The sequence below is a fragment of the Osmia bicornis genome, chromosome 2, assembly GCF_907164935.1.
Source record: "Osmia bicornis bicornis chromosome 2, iOsmBic2.1, whole genome shotgun sequence".
Classification (NCBI taxonomy): domain Eukaryota; kingdom Metazoa; phylum Arthropoda; class Insecta; order Hymenoptera; family Megachilidae; genus Osmia; species Osmia bicornis.
In genome coordinates this window covers 5926253-5948900 of record NC_060217.1, presented here as the reverse complement: position 1 = coordinate 5948900, position 22648 = coordinate 5926253, and the positions used below count along the sequence as shown (strand labels likewise).

General features: G+C 39.1%; 1 protein-coding gene across 4 annotated transcripts in view; it reads right to left on the bottom strand.

Moving 5' to 3' along the window:
• Positions 1-22648, bottom strand: part of LOC114872059 (fasciclin-3) — a 261816-nt gene that overhangs the window by 35171 nt on the left and 203997 nt on the right. The window contains exon 3 of one of the 4 annotated variants that reach the window (XM_029178825.2): positions 15268-15338. The exons of the other annotated variants lie outside the window; for them this stretch is intronic. The gene's annotated coding sequence lies outside the window, so the exon portion shown is untranslated. The remainder of the gene's footprint in view (positions 1-15267; positions 15339-22648) is intronic. 4 annotated transcript variants of the gene reach the window in all.

The window sequence follows — 22648 nt, the reverse complement described above, 5'->3', positions numbered from 1 at the left end:
GTGTGGTGACCACTTTAGTCCGGACAGAATCCTCTTAAAATTGCCTGGTGTACGATAAAGGTTTGTGTGCGGTTGCTACTGTTTCATAAGGTACGCTCTTCGTTCTTCCTTTATTTTATCCACGTTTAGAAAACAGTCTTTCTCTTCATTCTCATTCGTATAGAATTTCGTATTATTCCTTCGATTTGTCTGCTCGAATAACAAGACAGGGAATAGACAAGAGTGTTCTTCAAAGCTGAAAATAGAATTTTTCGATGAAATAGTTTATCTCGTGAAATTTAAAGAATTTTAAAAAGTATTGAAAATGTTTTTAGTAAATTTGACATGTATTTTCTTTTTTATTATCATTTGTCGAATTTTTATTTGCATTTAATTACAGTGTCTGCCTTTTACGCGTACAATGATCAAACTACACCGACGCAAACTCATCGGTCGAAACAATTTCAGGATTTATTACACGGTTCGGTGTCGTTCTTCAGCTGGCAACAACATTGTTGTTACCACGGGCTACATCTGTACCGACGAGCAAAGCAAACAAACGAATATTTATACCATTGTGGCCGGGGGGAAACTGTCACAAATTACTGGCTCAATGGTTGCGCGACTAACAACCGGGCCACGGAGAACGTTATATTAATTAGTTGTATCCAGTTACGTCGGACCGAGGCGGACACGTAAAATGAATCGTCGAGCATCCTCGAAAATATCCCTGAAAATTCATTCCTGTTCCAAAGGGAGAGTTCGAAACACGCGTGTCGGTCGACGAATGTTAATTAAATTCACCGCCAGACGCAACCGATCCTTTCTCTCTGTTTCTACGGATCTTTTTTTTTATTCTTCCGTCCTCGGCTCCGGTTTTGACGAACTCTATCGGACAGTTCGAGGGTGGCTTTGGGTAAATTTCAACCAGCGTGGAAACTGTGAATTAAATTACCATTACAAACTGTTACGCGACAGTGGCCGAAGAACCCTTCAGGGGTCCTTATGAATGCAATGCATGGGAAAAGTGGATGTATGTATGTATGAATACCGTCGAGCCCGTAACGAGTACGCCATATCTTTGCACTTATGTCGTGTTTCTTCCCTTTCTTCCCGCGATGCCTTTTTACCTTTCCCTCTCTTGATTTTGAAGCCCCTTCAGAATCTAGTATGTTTCATTTCGTTGTTGTGCTCCCTTTTGACATTGAATTCGCTCAGATAATTTGGGCAAGGTTTACGACGAGAAAGATACACATAGAATATTATTTTTGTATGACAATTTTAATATAAAATACCGAGGAAAAAATATTTGAGGTAATCATTTTTTCGAAGACCTTCATATAAATGAAATCACAGCGCTATTTTATTCCAAAGTCGCGGTTAAATCTACTTCGAATCGAAAGTAGAAAAGGATACTCAGATCGATATCGGTCACCTCAGGATCTCCCCTGAATTCGATAAAACGCAAGCAGCCTCATTTCCATCGGTTCGCGTCAAAAGGGATCAAAAGGGATTGCTTTGCGGTTGATTGGATCACGGTTCGTCTCGTGAATTCCCTCTTGACTGACACAGGAGCTGCTGTATAAATTCTCACCGAGTCAAATCGACGAAAGATTCGCCCGTGTGACACGGAGTCTGCTTAATTTCAATGCGTGAACGCACCAGGGAGATTCGTTTTATTCAATCGAGCAACGAAAGTAACGAAAAGGGTGCGCTTTGCTCGTGACTTCATTTTATTTTTATTTTTTTTTTAGGATCGATGGGATTAGAGGGCTTCTTCGTGCGGTTCGCTTCATAAATTTACATGGGATCCCGATATCGACGAAAGTCCTAGAGAAGAAAGGTAGACGGAAAAGAAGAGGAGCGAAAGCAAAAGGACGAGACCTCAAAAATCTCGACGTACGCTATTACCGTCGACGTTGGATTCCATTTGAACACCGCACGAGGCTCTTGCAGTCTGGTCTCTCCTAATGAGGCCGGCTTTTTCTTTCCTCCATTCCTCTCTAACCCTCGTGTCGGAACCCCTCCTGGCACGAGCTTTTTTTTTCTCTTTCTCTCTTCTCTTTCTCTATTCCTTTCCCCTTCACCCTTTGAATGAAGGGAAGGTGGGCGCGAGGAGAAACCGTAGCGGTGAATGTTATCATCGCACCGCCAGATGCAGTCTGAAACGGCAACGAGAGGATATGCCAGCCAGACTACCCGGCATAATTAAAACTTGTAGCGCTTGTAGCGTCTCGAAGGTTAGAAATATGCGTCTTTTGTGAATATGTGCACCACTCTCCAGGTTATGATATTATTGTTGCTACGTGCAATGCGTTTCATGGTAAATAAGATGTTCCATTAAAGTCATTTTAGTGGTATTGAGATGGTCTCTTGGCAGGTAGGTGTTATTTGTTAAGTAAGAATTCAGAAATGAGACTAAAAAATTATTTTATCTATTTTAAAACCTGCCAAATTATTCGATATTCCACTTGTAATTTATTTACATTCATGCGTTAACAAATCAAACATTTATTCCACATTTTTATACCACAGCGTTGAAAATGTTTTTTCATTGTCCCTATTGGTGATCGTAACGCTCTTCGTAAAAAAAAAAAGAGAAATACTGATAACGTTGAATTTCACGTGATTGACGTACCACTGTCACTCGAATGAATTATGATACGTGAAAATGGTACGTCGAAATGCATGGAAATATTCAATTGGAACAAGCGTGTAATCGAATAACAAAATCAAACATATCGGTATACCTGTCTAGAGAGAAAGAAGCATTGAAATATTCATTTAAAGCTGACATAGGAACGATTCTTAATGTCGTAAAATTATTTCGAGACTTCATCAATTTACATGATCGCACTGCACAATTGACAATCCTCTAATTAGCACGTCAGACATTTCAATCCTTAAATTCAATTCGTGCTTAAATACATTTTACAATGAACATGGCATTAAATGGCTTGAAATTTGATCGTTCGACTTTCTGACAAATACTTTGTCAATTAAGCTTCATTCATGCAAAGTGATTCACTCGAAAATATCTGTCAAATTTTATTTAGTTATTCTGACATCATTCGTTTCTCGTTCATTCAAGGCATGAAATATCGAATTTTATGCAGAAGGTATTTTACATAAAATCTTGTGTTGGAATCATCTACGAGTTTAATAGCAATTCCAAAATTTCAATCAAATCATCCCCAATAGAAGTTGTTTCAAAACTGAAATCAAATTATTTCCAGCAGCAGTTCTAAAATTTAAATCATGTTACTTTCACTAGAAATTCTCGAATTTTATTCGAAACATTTTCAACAGCAATTCTAAAATTTAAATCAGATCATTTTCAATAGTGATGGCAAAATTTGAATCAAGTTCTTTCACTGGTATTGCAATTTCGATGACACAAGCACATAATTAACGAGTCACTCCGTTTGCATTCGCAAAACGATTCTCTTGTCTTATAACAATAAATTACCGGTGAACTTTCGCCAAGTTGATGGCGGAGTAAGCTGTTTCTATAATCTTAATAAAGTTTATACGAACCTTCAGTAAGGCTCTTTGGTTTGTGATCTTAGCCGGTAGTTACTTAAACAAGACAAGTGCGATGTAAACAGAAACGTGCTCCACGGAGTTTCCAACTTTAAAGCGAAACCTGCACGAAGCCATATTTTCGAGCCAACAAATTAATGTAGATGGTTGGTCAACTTCAACGTTTTATCGTGTCTCTATTTGTTTCATTTTAGCTAGGTATTAAAGCGCTGAGCTTGCGATTTAAAGCTTCTTATTTACACTCAAGAAAACGGAGCAAGCACAAAGTATAATATTTTACACGAGTTGTCCAGATCTCGATAATATTTTAATAGTAAAATAATTATCAGCTTAACATGAAATATTTCACCTCACACCGCATGAATTTTGGTCAGGATAAATTAATTACGACAGCCGCAGGTGCGGTTCGTTATATAAGGTCCAGTTAATTTTCAATATTTAAAATTACGTCCAACTTAAACAGCCGTCGGTTATCTCTCGGCGTACCGCGGGCTATTAATAATTTATTATATCCGCCAACAACGGATTAGCTTGCCTTTAGATTCGTTCATAATTTAAAAGGCACGACGATACATTATTTCCACCCCTACACTTTGCTCCCTGAATTCGTTCTCTCGTTCGAAGTGTTAATTCAACCCTTTCTGTCTCGAGCCAAAAATCATCAGGACCCGAAGGAACAAATTCTAAGGGAAGAGACAAGGAATTCGAGGCTGCTGAAATTATCAAAAGGTGAAAACGCAAATGGCATTCTTCGGTCGTTTTAACTACAGTCGAACTGGATCTTCCATTAGAGTGGAAGCGCGAAGAAGCTGGCTTCCACGGCGCAATGCAGTAATGACATTTCGCGAAATAAGGAAATGCTGGGCAGAGAGAAGGAGAGAATACTAGGAACATTGTCCGGTAAAAGCAGCGCGACAGAAGTCGACGAAAAGTACATCGAGGATAATGCCACTCTTTTCGAACGAATATTCCTCGTCTTTATTTTCGATGTCTAATGGCGAGTGAAGCGGAGATAAAACTGGGAAACGAACGCCATCGTTTCAGCCCCTCTAGAAACTGGAATAACTTTTGTTGTCCATCCGAGGAGCCGAAGTATTAGCGAACAGAAGCTTTCCCCGTTTCCTCGTTCCGACGTTTCATCTGCCGGTTCCAACTTAATAGCGGACGGAAATGTAGCTAGAATTCCTCGCGAACAATTCTGATTCCTATCAATGGCATCAGTTAGCCGTAACGTTGATTCAATGTGCTCTCAAGATGCGGTGAAATACACGGTACGGTCCACGATGAAGAACGGATAAAGTTACAGCTTTTAGCCGGACAAACTATTTTATTTAAACTCTGTCTAAATTTCATTTCAAAGTTGAAACCTTGATCTAGCATTATCCTAAAAACTAATTTTTTTTAATTAAAATGGCCACGAAGGAGTTTCAAGAATTAATAATTTCTTCAAATTTAATTTTACCTTCGTTTTTATTCTCGGAGCTTATAAAATACATCTTGAGAATTTATTGGGAGAGCATTCGCAGCGAAACAAAATTACAGAAATTTATTTAAAACGAAGCGACACTCCTGAATTGTCAATTGAGTTCATGTACGTCCAATCAGTTTGAATGCGCTCTCTCTCTTTTTTCAAATGATATCTGCATCCTCTTTGTTACGTTTTCTGGGTCGTCCAGGGAGGAGCAAACACATTTATCAGCGTTACGTCGACCCATATCGCGTATTCACCCCACGCGGAGCTTTCAGCGCGGAAAATTAGCACGCTTGCTACCACGCTCGCTTCGGACTTTTCGAACCGAAATGCAATTAACTTTCGTCCTCGGCCTCTGTGTAATATATTCCCACGTTTAAAACGACACGCTTTCCAGGGCACGCGTGACGCGTCAGTTTTACCGCAGCTCTTTGAAGCGATTACCAAGTTGTTTTCGCTGTCGCTCACGGTTATATCTCAGACAGAAATTGTTTGCTAAACGAATCCGGTTCCCGATGTTACGAATAAGAGACACGCTCGACGTTTGTTCAGCTTTCGTCGGAATGGTAACAGACGCATCTTTAATCAGACACAAAACCAATCCTAGTGAATCATTTCTGTTGGAGTAGTCTTTCCCTTTGTAGGAGGATTCATAGTCTTGTAACGTCGACGAGGAGTATTCGAATAACAATTCCATTAGCGACTCGAGAAGATTATTCAATTAATTTAAAATCATTTCCAGCGATGAAAATTAGAGATATGTAATTGTATCGTGTAAATTTTACTCGCTTGAAAAATTAAAAATCCTTTCGGATGAAATATTTCGACAGCAATGCTGGTGCTTGTCGACGTTTCCGTATTCGTTGGTTCTATATTTGAACGGGTCCACTGTCGAATCAGTGGTCGCGACAGCTCGAAAATCGATTCCACGTCTACGTTTCCTGTGCTTTCGAACGCGGAAACTCGAGCTTGTCGTTCCGCGACAATCGCGGCTTCTTGGTCGTGGTGGTCGCGTTGTCGAGGGTAACAGAGGACGGTCCCGAGGCCGTAATGTCGACGGATGTCGTTGCACCTTTTTTCGTTTCTCTCTTTTCCCTCTCGCAAAACAGATCGGAGGTTATTTCAATACGAATCGAAAACGGATTGCGGATATCAACGTCAGGAGCCTGAATGAAATTACCATAATAAAGGGCTGTGCTCGCTAGAGACGACGGTGTCTGGACGACAGCTTCCAACTGGATTCGGGAAAGGCAAATGAATTATCGTATCAAATGCAGAAAATCGTTTATTGATCTATAATACGTCGAGTTCTCTTCAACTTTTCTTCCACGTACCGGATAAAAACGATCCAATTACTCGTTTCTTCTGGGTTATTTAATAGGGATCGAATTCCAACGTTGTAGCAACGATGTCGGTGAAAAATCGTATGATTTAGAAGAATTATTACATTTGGTATTTTGTTGAAATAATTATCTATCATTAATTTATCTTTCTACACAATTAGTTTTCCGTCATTAGTTTATTCTTCCCCTTCTAAAAAAAAAAACAAGTTACATCAATGAAGCATCATGATTAGAAACTGATTTGTCTTCATTCAAAATGAATAGCTACCTCAATATAACATAATTTTATGTAGTTAATTCAACTGTAGCTATAGACAGACGTAATGGAGATGCGCTCAATTACCATGTCATGTATAAAATATGCGGCAGAGCTTTCTGTCTGTTCGATCGACAGTAGAATAATGTAGATATCGTCTTTCCAGAATATTGTGTTTCATCGTTCTACTTATTACACAGGAACGTATTATTTAAAAAAGCAGATGAAGTTACGTGTATCTGTAGATCTCAGCTCTAGATTGAAGAAGCTTTTAACCGTGAAATGTATCGGTAAATGTAGTACGATTATTACTATGAAATTACGAAAATTTTGACAGACCTAAATTCCTCGCAAATAAAAAAAGAAAAAATCCTCTTCCATACTGCAGTTACATGTAATATTCCTCCATCTCTTCTCGACTATCCAACTAGGAAAATTGCTCTCTGGAGAGTACAGCAGCGAGTCGACGAAAACTATAATCGAACAACGATATTTCTCTCGGCGAGCGAACACAGACGATGGAGGGCCAACGATAGATCAGGGTGGACGAAACGTAAGCCAGACGACCCGAAGAGAAAGGAACCGTTGTAGCGGAGGATACACGTCGATTATCGGGAAAATCCGTTTTTTTTTTCTTTTTGTTTTTTCGACACGACGCTCGGTCGCGTCAGAATTAATCTCTTTTTCGGGGGTGGACGAAACCTTTGGTCTGTGAAGAGGATAGCGTGGGCCAACGTTGGCGGGAAAAGGGATGCCCTCCCTCAAAAGCAATCCCCTTGCGCTCTGCGCCGAAACAATGCCGCCTATGAGCTCGGTCGAGCATGGAGACGGAATGGAACGGAACCTGTTGCAGCGTACGTCGACGACGCCACGGGAAATTGGATTTTTTAGAGCGGTTAGTCTCTCAGCTACCTTGCTAACTGGATGCGTTTCTCGTGTTCGTGGACACGTCGCCCAACGTTGCTTGCTTTTTCCCTTCTGTACGCGATATGCAAACGAGATACCAGACGTAGACCCTCGGCCGCATCCTTGTTTCACTGACCCTACTGTCTCTCTACTCGGCAGCCACGTACAATATACGAATTATGGGAACGGTGCTGAAATACGACGAACGGACAGACGGCTCTTTTGATGAATTTTTATGAGTCTTTCACGCGATCAGAATCTAATAGATAAGAGTGAAGAATTGTGAATTGGAGTTTATTTGGTTGGCGTTAGATGTTGATAAGTCAGAAGTCAGAAATCTTTGATACTTTTCAATTTTTAAAAGCAATGAGAAATTACAAAATTTATTTTTAAATATCTATCTTGAAGTATTTAATTAAAGTTACTTTAATTCACTTAACAAGACGCCAAGTGAAATATACAAATGATTAACGTTGGTTGTAAACGATTTAATATCTGCTCGCAGATACCAGAGAGTAACCCAGCAATCATTTCAGTAATGTGTAATTCCGGCGACGTAACTGCAATTATAGTTGGCGCGTAATCTTGCTGTCTCCGTTGCCTATGTTGCAACAACTGCCACCCCAACGTTGGCATATCTCACCACGTTAACCAACCTAATCTCGTAGGGACGGTTAATAACAAGCCGGAGATACCATGATGCGTTCTATATCAACAGATATTGCCTGTGAATCCAACGTATTTCGACATTCCGCTTATCAGTTCTGCTTTCCTCTTAACAGTTACTTTCTCGAGAGACGAGAAGAGTACAGCTGTTCCATCACGACTTTCAGCAGCGAACTCGAATTCCGATTTTCCGGCGGAAACTTCGAGCCGTCTATCGCCACAGGAGAAAACCAACTTGTCTCTGGGTGATGTATCGCGATACGACTCCCTCGTATCCTATCTTTTATATGTACCCCGAGATTTTATATAAAAAGTACCGTGAGACTTTCGTCGAAGACGACCTCCTTTCGTTTCCCTTTTTTAAATTGCAGTGGAAAGGTGAAACTTTTGTGGTCGCTGTTTTCCAACGCACATAATCTATGGAAAATTTAAGTGAAATTTAGATTATCTTTTGGACACTACAGTTGTCTGATCGAATTTCATAAAATTTTCAAACGAATACCAAATGGACTGCACAACCCGACTTCGTTGCATCCTCAGAAAGACAGAAGACTTCAGCTTTCACGTCAGCTCATGTTCTTTTCTCCTGCATGCATCACGTATCAGCGTTTCGAGCTAAATAATTCAGTGATACTCGCACGGAGAGGCAGTCGAGTTTCGGGAAAAAAGAGCAGTCGTAGAGCAGAAATAGACGATTCGGAATTCGCCACGTGTGTCGTGAAGATACAGGAGGAATTTATAGCACAGGATTATCTATTGACAAAGATATAAAGTGAAATTCTTCTGTAATACAAATTTTCTTCTATGATATTCATGTACTATAGTCATCGAAGCCACCACGTTCAAACATTTACACGAGTGCATGGTAGCAAAATGCAATTGCAGTTGCAAGGTTGCAAGTCTGCGACCTAATGCAAGTAATGCCTTCCCTAAGCAGGAACATTGTTATTGCGGCTGGTGCACGTAATTCTATCATGGGGCTGAGTTGCAAACGGAATGTGCAACCGATGCACATTCGCTAGATGCATGAAAGAGGACACCGCGTGGAAACGAACAACGACAGATAACGTGAGGTAGAGACGTTTTATATGCAAGACGACATCTTGGTAGCAACGACGCGCATACCGATCGTTTCCATCCCTATCGCAGTGAGTACAGAACCAACAAGACTAGACATGCTATTGTTTTCAAGGGGTTTTTGAATTTATGCCTTGAGAACAAACGCCATCAGCTCTATCCTAGTATAAAACTTTGAAATACTTCGCATCGCAACAGTCTAACGCATATTAATGGTAACAGCAGATTGCTCCGATATAAAAGACTATACCCCATTACTTATTGCCAGTCGGTGTCTCGAGCTCAGCCATGCCATATTAACACGAGAAACAGCAAGGGGGGGTTGATCCAACCCTTCTCTCAATACTAGATATGACGGCTTCACCACCAAAACCGGTGGGCCGTCAGGGCCGTTGGCGTCGGGAGTGGGGGCTCCGGGCGCCTTTGCACACGGCCCGCGTACAAGCCGGCACTGGGTGCGACCCCCCAGTGTCGGCCACAAGGTAGGCAGCAGGGGGAAGTCCCAATTTGGACCTCCCCCGAGATAGGCACATGTGTGCTAGACGTAGGGGGCTCCGGAGTAATACATATAAGGCTGCGGAGCCCTATTCTAGCGCCAGTGTCGGTCACCGTGGGGTTTTAGTCAGTAGGAATCTGACACTCCCCCGCTGCCCTCCCCCAGGGGACGGCAGATCCCTTACATCTCTGTATGTCTGAGGAGGTCGCACCTCGTTCTAGGTCAAACTTCTCATATTGAGAAGTAGTTACTGATTTTGATTCAAGTTTGATTTTCATATTATGTTTTTAATTTATTAAAGATCAAACAGTTATTTAAGTACAGTGAATAAGTAAAATGATTAGAAGAATTTAAGTCAATTAAATAAATAACTAAGAAAAGAAGTTACGGAAGTTAAGAAGAAAACAATTATAATAATATTATAATATTGTAAAGGAGTGAAAATTGGGTCTTTTCATATGTCAGTGTGAGATGCGGTAAAAGAGGGACTGGTAAAACATGTACGATTACCATACTGGTTGTGCTCTCTGCATGCAGACCTCATCCGCGGGTCTCTAGGAGCCCCTAAGTCATTACCCCTCGAAAACAAAGGCATGTCCAGTCTTTTGCATCTGTAGTCACTGCTTATGGGTTGGAAACGTGTAAACGATGAGCTTTTTACCGACTATCCTTTCGATGCTGGGATATGCACGTGGTTCGATTCTGGCCTCTGGTCCATTCTCCGTATTCATCTCACCGAATTTCCCACGTTTTTCCGACAGTCGAGTTTTTCCGTTTCCCGTGCCTCGCCTCGTGTCGACAGCAATTTCATGATTGTCAATTTGCACGCAATTTTTCTGTATATTGATCGATGGATTTTTGTTCGCGTTTATTTTTTTTTCTTTCTCTCTGCTCTTTTCGAAGGAGAGATTTTTTTTTCAACGTACACTCTTTCCACGTTTTATTAAGAGGCGTACAGGTTGTTACGCTATTTGTACATCCAACGAATACAGAGCGTGTTGCTCTCAAAATGATTGGCTTTCACTCGGTAGCCGTTTACTTTTCACCGAGTGTGTTTGGTTATTCTACTGGAGATACCTTTTTTTGTTGGACCATGTTTCTATGGAACTCGCGACACGCATGGTTGTTGTACCGATAAATGAAACGCGAAAAGCAGTGACGGTAAAAAGAGCGTTTGTGGCCGCGATAAATTTACTCTGTATCCTTTCCTTGCTCTTTTTTATCTATTTCTCTATACTCCAAAAAGAAAAATTTCAACGATTCGCTTATATTATCAATAATAATTAATTGTATTCTATTTCTTTATTTAGAGAATCTTTTGACACTGATAATATTTAAATTAATTATACCAAGATATGATATTACAAAAAATATAAATATTCCAAGCTCGGTTTTAATTTTAAACCTTAATCTTCATCGAGGAATTGAAAGAGATTTTTAACGCAAAGTAGGAACATTCGGTTATCAGCTAATTACGATCGCTAATTAAGCACAGAAATTGTGAAAAAGTCGAACCTTGCAGCAAGCTTACGATACGTAATCGAATGAAACGAACGTCCGCGGTAAATCTCTCGAGCTTCGTTAATTACCGCGTCGATATCACAGCAAATTTGGAATTCGGTTTGACGGGAAACCATGTAATTAGCCGTTGAACATCGTGAGACATAGTTTCTGGTACACGAGGAGCGTCGTCTTGTTTGCTACAAACGGGGTGCACACGCGAGATATATTACACTTTGACAAGTTACTCGTGTCGGCTCAGAAACGCTCTAAATTCGTCGTGTTTTATCTCTCGTGTCGTTTCGTTGCATCTAAAAGTATCTTTATTGAATTTCGTTTTTCGTTAAAAGGTTGGAAATTAATTGGATTAAATTTCCCAGGAAAATGATAAAATTTAGCAACTTAATATTAATATGAAAAGTAGGCAGATATCTTGAAATTTAAATTGAAAATTCTGATTTAAAAAATGTCTCATAATTTAAATATTTTTCTTTTTAAGTTAGTGAATTAGTTGAAGAACATCGGCAAGGTACGGCAGACGTGTAACAAATTCAGTATCGGTATACCTATCCAGCCGACAGTGAATTAAGCGAACAGGCAACGAGCAGAGGTTTTATTCCGACAAGGACGATCGTAGGAAATTAAACATCGATCGGGTTTCAGATGGAATAGCTATGGGGGTGTAGGGACGACGGCTTCGTCGCTTTTGCATTAAATTCGAAGACGTTACGGCGAAGTCGTATAATTCTCCCGTATAATCCATATATCCACTGCCTATCTATTCTCGGATTGTTATTCCCGACTCAGCCAGTTCAACCCGGTAGAGTACTAAAATCGAGATATTGCGCCTTGTAAACCGACTATATCCCTTGGACGGATTACGTGCTAACTCAAGGAGCTTACGTGCCGACTTAATAATCCTTCTTGTAAATCAACCCTCAACTTCCGTTTTAGCGATATCGTTTCATATTTTATCACCACTTTCGTTATTGTACCTCTATTTTCTCGCGAACCTACGAATCTCCACCGTTTTATTTCTACTTTCTAACTCGTTGATATCTTGATACGATCCCCCCCCATTATTGATTTTTTATATTTTACTGAAAACGATGATTACTTTGATCGATTTTAATGAACGTTCGATCCGAACGATTTCTGGCTTTATTTAGGATAGACTTTTAAATGAATTCTGATTGCTTGAAAGATTGAAGTATTTGGATTGCATGAAAAATTAAAAATGGTGTAGTAAATATATGATACAAGAAATAATCTAATTAAAATTGACACACTTTTTACAATCTAACTTGACAAAATTCAAAAGTTGATTTATAGTCTTTAATTAAATTTTGGTTCATTAAATATATTAATGACTTCTGCATTCATAAGAATGAAAATATTTTTCTGCAAATTAATTTGCAAGACAGGCTCTTGTTACATCCAACAGTACATTGTACTGGTTCTTGTAATGTACTTTTTGTTTTCATAAAGAAGCTAGATTTATTCAGGATCAGGCACAGTTAAGGAATATTTCACAACATCCGTCGACAGTTGTACAGTGAAATATTTACAGGTTTGTGTTACGAGGAGGGCGACTTGAAATTATCATGGGTCGTCTCTGGGCCGCGCGTGTCGTTTGTCTTTCCATTTTCTCATTCCACTTCCGTCCCCTTTTACCTCGTTTTTTCACTCGTCGCACTGTACCCTTCCGGTTCCCGTGGATTTGCATAAATACGCAAGAGCGTGAAATACTTTATACCGACACGAATATCTGATTAGATCGTAAAAATTTCCTTGTTCGAATGATATCAATTCATTTGCTTTTTCATTACATTTCGAAGATACAGAATACTTGTAAAATATTAAAAATTCCAAAATATTCCAAGGGATAAAAAATCACTTCTTTACCATTGCACCGTCAATTGTCGAGAATCCCACGACAATCGAGGTGTTAATTTGAACAACGTCTAACTTTTTCTATTCTTTCGTTTCTATTTGCTCGGAAGGATTGCAGATTTCTGGCTGCTTTCACGGATTTGCATAAGCCTCTTTGCCAACGAAGGTCCCGAAGAACAAATACTGTCGCGCGTTGGGAATATCTTATTAGGTCAAAAAGTTTTGATTTCCCGACGAGAGAAAGAGGATACGCTGTTTGAAACTGATTCCAACTGAATATAATTATTAGCTAGCCAGGTTGGGTACGGATAAATGAATTCCATCGGTATCGACCTGGCGACAGATGTTTGATTTGCTGAAAAGTTCTGCTATTCCTCCTAACTACATTGTTTGCCCAGAAACGTGTATTGCCTATTGAATATTTTGATTTTTCTCCTCGCTTCTTTCTACATTTCACTACCCTTGTACCTCATTTTATCAGCATTAATAATTATAATTAAATGTTATGAAAGAATATTAATAGTTACATATTTAATGCTGTTCGTTAATTAATGTTGAATTTCACTGAAGTTAACCAGAAATGTGATTAATTCGAGCTCATTAGTATTACGAGCCTTTCAATTTAGGACATATAATATCTTCAATCGATGCCAGATATGTTTATACAGTCTGCGTTAACTCAACAACCTGTATGCTCGTATGTACATGTATATGGGTCGATTCTGTTTACCGTCAAAGCTATCTAATATTGATCACTGGCAACGGCAAACTGGCATTTCTATCCATAATATTCTATGAGTTACGTCGTCAATATTAATGTGAAGCGTGATATAGGAAGAAGATCCATCGATCTTTTATTTTAATTATGATTAACGTTTCGAAATTCATAGATAAATTACCATTGATCTAGATATGGTAATTAAAGTGTTAGAAACAACTAAAGCCGTTCTAATTTATGTACAAATTTTTGGCTATTTATTTTCAATTATTTGTTCATTTATTTTGCCTATTTATTTAAAATTAACTTTCAATATTGATTATTGCAGCTTTAATTACCTCTCCCTTAAATTCTTCAATTTTCTAAACTTTCCCAGTTCCAAACCGTCAGACTATCAGTTTCAATTGCAAACTCGAAACCGTTTCCAATCAGCGAACACGCCAAGCCAACTATACCTAGACGTTCGAAACTATCCTATTTAACCGAAACATTCTAAATAACTTGCCACCGAACAGAACCACGGGAAACACGTAGAAATGAAGTCCATTTTAAACGAACTTAACTTTCGTTTACTTTCTACCGTGTCCGATACTTAATTCGCAAATAGAAAAAAGCAAATTCCCAAAGTCTCTATGCAACGCGTTTTCTGGTTCGTTTCTCGAGGACAATGAAATATCTCGCAGTGGTTTCGATATTGCAACGCGATCCCCGTTCTGTCGTGGAATTAGTTTTTCTAACAGCGGACGGCGAACTTCCCGTAGTCCGAACGTTTCTCTACGGTGTTTTCCAACGGAAGAAACTACCCGAGGGAATTCGCAGAGAGCAATCTAACTAGATGTCGGTGTTTGGGGAACTCTTTGGTGGAAAAACAACAGTCGAAGCCGTGATCAAACGTGAGCATACGACCGTTTCGTGAGAAAGAACTAACGAGATCCCACTCTGAATACACGTTTCAGTGTTCTCTGTGAATTAACTGATTAATTAACCCTTTAGCTACTCCAGTTGAGAGAAACTTTCGTTAGAAGAAATTACTTAAAAAAATTGAAACAAAATGTGCCGATCACGTTTCAATGACTTCCTAGGGACCTAAAATTCAAGTCACCATGATATTTATAATATTTCTATCTTTATAGGGAGATAAAATTTTATCGAAATATATAAATATCCCAAAAATTAAGCTACCACTAATCGCAACGCGTTAAAGATACAGAGTAAAGTTCGCGTGTTACTTCCAAGCTTTATTATCGAGCAAGAACACGACAAAGTTACGAGGAGTTCAAAATATAGTTGAATGATACACTTTATGTCTTGTGTCACGTAAGGAGAAGGAAATATGAACTCCTTTAAGAGCATCATATGTAACTGTAATAGTAAATGTTGCGAATTTATGACGAACGTCCTTGTTTTAGAATCACTTACATTATTCACGTGCAGTCTATCTTTTCAAATGCTCTTTCTGTTTCTCTGTCTAAACCGGCGTATTGAATTACCTGCAACAGAAAGAAAATCAATTAGTTCAATACAAGAAGACAAATATTTTCGTTTCAATATTTCTATTCTCGCATTAGAAAAGCAATTTTACTTTATATGAAATTATGAAAATTTGTTGAAAACCCCCGACGAAACTTCCACGTCAGGTGTCATATTTTCGCCAAAAAGTTTCTACTAGTCGCAAACTGGTGAATTTCTCGCAAAAGTTAAGCCAGAATAATAAAAAAATTCAACTGAGCTGGCGATAGAAAGTAGAGAATTGGGTAACACTTCTTAGTTTTTAATTAACTTTTGAATAGCAGAGGCTGGGTCAATCGAGACTCAAACTTATTTGCCCAAGTTAAATGTATAATTTTCGAACGAAAAAATTTCACGCGTTGTAGGACTAATTTTTAAAAGAACCGTGTTTGTTATGGTCAGGGATAGCGTCGGTGGGTTAAATAATTTAGTCTGGTGAATCTCTTTATTCTCGATACTGTCTCGAGGAAGGTTCAAGCACGAATGAATGTATCGTCGCGCTTCGACGCGGCTGCCGCCGTTCGCTATTAATCCGAATGTTTGGGAAAGCTGGAAAAGTTTCATTAATAAGTGAGTGTAACACTTGGGTAGTTCTCTGTATAAGTTGTACAAATCAAACAAAATAAACTTTTATTATAAAGAAAATTCAACAAATTAAATTGCGTTCACGCGTTACAGTGTTAAATTTAAAAAATGAAATAAAAATTGCGGCTCTCTCCATGGTTCGTCGTTCGAGGATTAACCCTTTCTTCTCTCAATTTTTAATAAACTCGATAGATTTAAGTGGCTAAAGTGTTCGACCAAATCTTCCCTGTTAGAATACAGGATTTTGTAACTGTAGCGATTCACTTGACTCTCAACAATCTTCATGAAGTTTCGGGAAAGCACACGTGATCATCCGGGCTGTTCGCTCTGATTGTGGTAAGCATATGGAGATACACCTATGTATAGGCGTACATAAGCCGTCGCGGCTTGGTTATGGGTGCATCGGAGAAGAGAAACCGAGTCACGGGCAAAGCATTAAGTTTATGCCCCGCGCAGAATTACGTAGTTTAACACGTTGATAACCCGACCGACGTTGCTGCGGAGCCCGCAATGACAGCAACTTTCATGCAGGTTAACAACTTAGCTCGGAAATAATGTTTCCTACACGCTTGGAAACGCCTATCGACGTCAATGCAAATCATGATAAATTAATTATCAATGCAAATATTATCTCGGATAATAATGAATCTCGGCTCTCTATGTTTAAATTGAAAAATTCAATAACGTACGCGTTGAATAACGCCTATTCATCTCTCACAATTCGCTACCTCCCTGCCTAATTGGATCCTGTCTCTAATTAGAGTCAGGGTCATTGAGCAGTAAAGTGTTAATGGATTGCATCGATGATAGTCGAAATACCGACAAAATTGCTTCACCAAATGTACATTATATTTCGATGAGTAAATTGGCCGCGTTTTCCCAATCGTGCGTGTGCAACAGTACGCGAATCGCGCATACGTGAACAGAGATGCATACTTCGTCCCATTTCCCGAGGGAAATTTTCACCGTGGTCAGTGTAAACTCCACATTCCATGATCGTTCCCAGCTGGAAGCGACTGTCGAAACTTAATACCACGGCTTGATGGTGACCATTAAATCCACCATCGTCCGCGAAATAGTGTTACATGCTTCTCAAGATACGTGAGATTAGATCAGAATTTCTAGCACCGATATACTTTCTCCACTGCACATCCTATGGAAACAATATCTTTTTACACAAAAGAGAATTTTGATTCGCAAATTTAATTCAGATTCAGACGAAAAATATTTTCTTTCACGGATAACATTTGCTTTTAGGATGTACGTTGACCGAAGCGAGGGATGATAGAACCGCGTACAATGTTTCATTCAGGGAAGGGAAACTGGTACTTTCGCGGGGATATTTTTCAAGAGGTAAAAAGAAATTGACCAGCTACCCTCCTGATCGCGAACAACGCGTACAGAAGCCTTTATCCCTTATAATGGCGTTCTCGGATAAAAGGAGGACCTTCTGCGTTTAGAAAAGCAGATACGATCAATTGAAAATATTACATTCGACCGTGAGACACTGTTACAAAGAGGAAGTCACACTTGAAAGTTGTTTCAATTATATTGGCAATTGTCTGTAAAAATAGCTTTCAAAACTGAGACTGAAAATCGAATTAAAAAATTGTTTTACAGAAAAAATTTCAACGTACGATTTGTGTATTTTACGTAGATATATATACAGATTTTCGAACGAGTAATAAATTCATTTAAAAGATATTTTTAAAGCTAGCAAGGTTTTACAAATTTCTCTGGTAAATATTGAACGATTTTTGTGAAACTTTATACGTGAACTAACTACGCTTTTTTTTGTAGCAAATAGTTCTGGAAGCTTCAGAGCAAATATGATATATTTGACAGTAGTTTTTATCTTTCAGTTAATAGCTAATAGAACAAAATATTAGTAAAATATTTGTTCTAGTTCTATATTATATCAGAATTTCAGTCTGCCATCGGTTATTAATTTCACAAAAAATTAATGAAATATTTCTTCATGGTCGTTAACTCTGTTTTTCTTACATCTCGTTATTATTTTCAAGAACTACAACGTCCTAAAAACTTTCATTTTTGCGAAAGAGGAGAGTCGAATTAAGTGCAACCGGTTCGAGTGTTTGTACACGACACGTGTCTATTCTTTATTGTTCAATTAGGAAAATGTGGAATCGTGTAAATGCAGTAACTCAGGGTGTTCTGTCTATTAATCTTTCGAAGAGAAAAAATCTGAAGACAAAATTTTAACTCCAGTTTTTGAATTTTTTGCAAAACTTTCAATTTCTGCTCTTCAACAAATGAACAGTTTATTCGTCATTTGCAAACATGCCAAAACCCTGCACGAACAATAAGGAAACAACGAAAACTCTGACAGAGTAAGATCGTCGATACGGAAGAGCGACAGGTTACAGACATGGCTCAAAGCATCGTTAGCGTTCTAGTACGTTGTATATAAGCGAGACTCGAGTTGCAGCCATAACTTCGCCATTATCCGACTTGCCAACTTTCAGTCGACAGTCGCTCAACTTCACTTTCTGTCTTACCCTTTCCTCTGCAGTGTACCTCAGAGTCTCGATGTTTTTTCCCCCTGTATCTTTTCCTCTCCACGAACATCTGTCCTCGTTCTTTGCCTCGCTTTTCTTTCCACTTTTCCTTGCGGCCCTTTGTGCCCTTACATGTCTATCCTTCTGTACCTCTACCCGTGTATTTGCGGAGACGTCTCGGTGAACCGTCTTCGAGTAGTTTACTTTATCCTGTCGTTTTAACTTTCCTTTGCTTTCCCTGAACGACGATATAACAGTGCAGATATACGGAAGATTAATATTGTTTGGAAGAACAACTCGAGAAAGAAGATACAGAAACAAGTTTCGAATTTAGATAAGACTTAACAATGATACGATAATTAATTGGAAAAATTGTTTAATCTATTTTATTCAATTTTCTCTCTATATATTGTCAGATTGTATGGGCGAATGAGGGGTATTTGGGGAATTCGGAGATGCCAGAAAACCACATAATCAGAATCGATTCTACTACTCTGACAATTTTTCAGAAACCCTTCTCTGTTCGCTTGGGTCCTGGGCTTCTACATTTTTCTGAGGATAGGCGTTTCTCTGAAAATACACGCCTTTTGACGTCCCCCTTTCAATACAGATTCCGGAGGGGAAATTTGCACCTAGGAGCGTCGTCCCTTGAATTTCGCCACGAAGACAAGGTTTATGATACGGCAATTTGGTATTCAGGACCCTCGGATGGTCGAAATTAAAACGAAATTAAAAAGATTAGCCGAACATCACGTTCGAATCGTAAACCCAGTCACCGAGCCAGTCACCAGTCACTAACACCCATAAACTCTTAATTTTGCCTACAATATTTTAAGTGACGTAGAATATTTTCATGGAGTAACGAACTAAGAAATAGGTTGACAAGATGAACGTCGAGGGATGCCACGTAATAGTTCCATCATCGGAAGAGGAAGCAATTTAAGCAGTAGAGTTTTTCGAACCGTTCAAAGTTTACCATCGCGCGGGACAAGCGGGTGACAGGCCGTATAACATCGCGGTTAATTGAGCCAAAGAGGCGAAAGATTGGTGGCGATAAGGGAAAGCCGCAAAACAGGGGCGTGAAGTCGTGAGAGTAGGACGATAAGCGTTCGTTCTTTGGTAACCATTCTCGCGGCCCGTTATCGCCCGAAACGTCAACGAAACTTTGCCTTATCGCGAGATTTCGTGGTCCTTTTTTCGCGGATGGCTCGTTACCGGGGAGCCTGGGGAAGGCTCTAAGTAACGTCTCGAGAAGAAGTGGAAAACGTTGGATGGTCGTTGAAAGATGGAATCTCGGATGAGGAAGAAAACGAAGAATTAAATGGACTAAAGGGGAAGCGGTGGGATTCCTTGGTTGAACGCGGGACGTTTCGTCTATAACATCTAGATTCTAGAAACGAAAAATCATAGTAATTGCGACATAGGCTTCACTTTGGGTTGGGCATAATTATAATAGAGTTAATTATGCAAATTGATGTAAATTAACGAATAAAAGGAGCTCAACCTTTATATAATTCCTCAACTATTTCCATTCAAAAGACATTCTTAACAATGCAGAAATGGTGGAATAAAAAACGCGGTGTAGAGAGAGATTGCCTGCAGCCGCGTCGCAATAGAGGCAATTTTCAATCGTCAGGAAGGCAAAGCGCGTTCCTTTTCCGGTAAGCGAGTTGCCGATGGCGCAGCTTAACGCGTTTCCGGCCGGTTCTCCTTGGATTCGATCCACGACGCCTTCAGCGCCAATAAGAGTCGCGTTATAGACGATATCAAACGAACTGACGGTACGTTCGTGCCACCGGTTACAAAGGGGGGCCCACGAGATTGCTACAGGAAAAAGAAATTTCGCGGCCGATTAGATCCGCCGGTGTAAACGAGATTTCCCTCGGAAACGAATGCCCGCGGGCCGTACTATCCGAAATCGAGAAACGTTTCTTACGCTTCCTAGCTGCCGGCCTTTCGAACGAAGATTTTCATTCTCTCCCTCGGGAAAGGGAGAGATGTTTTGTCGATTTAAATAGCTGACTTTCATTTCTTCTGAATTTCTTTATTTTGGAAAAAATAAAAAATTTTGGATAAAATTAATGGTAGCAAAAGTACAGCGTTATAATTCCTTATATTCCCTTAAAATATTTATTACAAAAAAAATAGGGTGAGTTGAATTTGACATTGGAAATTGTATTCAAAGAAGAAGCTCTCATAAAAATACAGCGTTATAATTCCTCCTTATGCCATAATTATTCAATCAGAAAAAGTGACGGTAAAGTAAGAAAAGATACGAAGGCAGTGAATCAAGCAGCGAAGCTTTATTATACTTTAATCGTGATTGCACGCACTCGTCGGTCGTGTTATTACTCCGCTTGCCGTCTAGAAACGAGAATGAAACGCGTGTCGCCCTTTTCTCTGTCGTTCTTCGACCGTGGATAATGAGTCGGAAGTCGTGAAAACGAATGCAGCGAATATTTCACACTGACATAGTTCCAGGAACGAGACGCGACGAATAAAAGCCCTTCTCCTTTCGAAAGCTTCCCTCTTGGTGACCTGCGATTGCATTAATTCTACGCTCGGTACGCGCGAACACGTGAGCGATGCACGCATCGTTTCGAGACGAGACTATCGATGAAAGGGCCTAGGGATGAATGAACTTCTCCTTTCATCGGTAAGAAAAGATACCGATAGCGACGCGTACAGGGGATGAAAGCAACCCTCGACGGCATTCTAAGGGTGAAAACGGCACAAAGCATCCGCGGCCGCGTTTCTTGATTACGTTTCGCCTCGTCATTATAAAAATAACATTCTTTTTTTGTTTTTAATTATACAGTATGCGTGAAATACTCTTCTGCTCTTTTCTGTGACGTTTGAGAAAAAGGATTATCTTCTGTTGCAATTCTCGATGCACTTTTTGTTTGAATGATAATTGTAAAGGAGACTTGTTGCGCTTCGAATTATTTTAATAAAATGTACAAATTCGGTGCTGAAAATTGAAACTCGCAGAAACTCGTACCTGAATTCGAACTTGAATGGCAAACTTCAGCGATGAATTTGGGGATGCAACGATGTTGTCCGCACAATTTATTAATCACATGGAAACCCTGGACAAATTTGCTCGGTCGAAATTAGCGCTAGTCAAATTCGAGATACGCGGATAAACGGACGAAATTAGCGTGCAGTTAACTCAAACAGCGACATGTATGATCGACACACGACTCGAATGTTAACTGAAATTTCCAGCAGGACGTTCTCCTCTAGCATTACAACGGTCCTCCGAAAATCACCATATCGATTGTGGAACGTTCCTATTTTTAAGCCACGTCATTTATCATTTGTCGGCATTCAACGTTTCGAGCGTTTCTTGATTACTATTTCAACACATACATAGAACAATGATTGAACGTTATTATATTTTGGTGTAAGACTGATTTGTATAAAAATAGAAGCATGGAAATGATATTTAAAATGGAAATTTGTTAGAAATAAGTGAAGTTTAAAAATATGTCTTTCACAATCTGTAACTCGAGAATAAACGCGCTTGAATTTTTAAAAATATCGCTGCTTAGGGTGGTTTTAGACCTGATTTAAATCGTAAACGAACGCAGTGAAAATAATTTATTATTGAACGCTGCAGCGACACGAGTGAAATTTCAGCTTAAGCGACAACCACGATAATAACGTGGCACAAAAAAAAACACAGTTAATTTAACAGCAGTACGAAACAGTGCCGTTGAAATTTTCGGAATACATAGATCGTGTTTCGTTGCTCGCGTCCTTCCATTTCGTTTACTGGGTTTAAATTTCAACGAGCTTTACTGAATAATTAACTTCAATCTACCGCTGAAACGTTATAAAAGAACGAACCGATCTATAATTACAATATGATTGAACAGAGGGTACAAAAATAATTCATTCGGTGACAGAGAAACTCTTTGACGATGGAAAGACCATGTTTAATATAAATGTGACAGGTGAAATGTTAAACTTATTAAAATTATTATTCCGTATCTCTTAGAAATTATTAAAAATAACAATGGTTAATACTCTGATTTCAAATTTCAAATGTGCCATTTGATACCTTACATTATTAATGCTTCTCAAAGTAATACTTTTATATTATTCATATTATATCTCGAAATAAATCCAATATCTTTAAAAAGAATACATCAAACATGCATTAAAATTTTATGTCAACGATT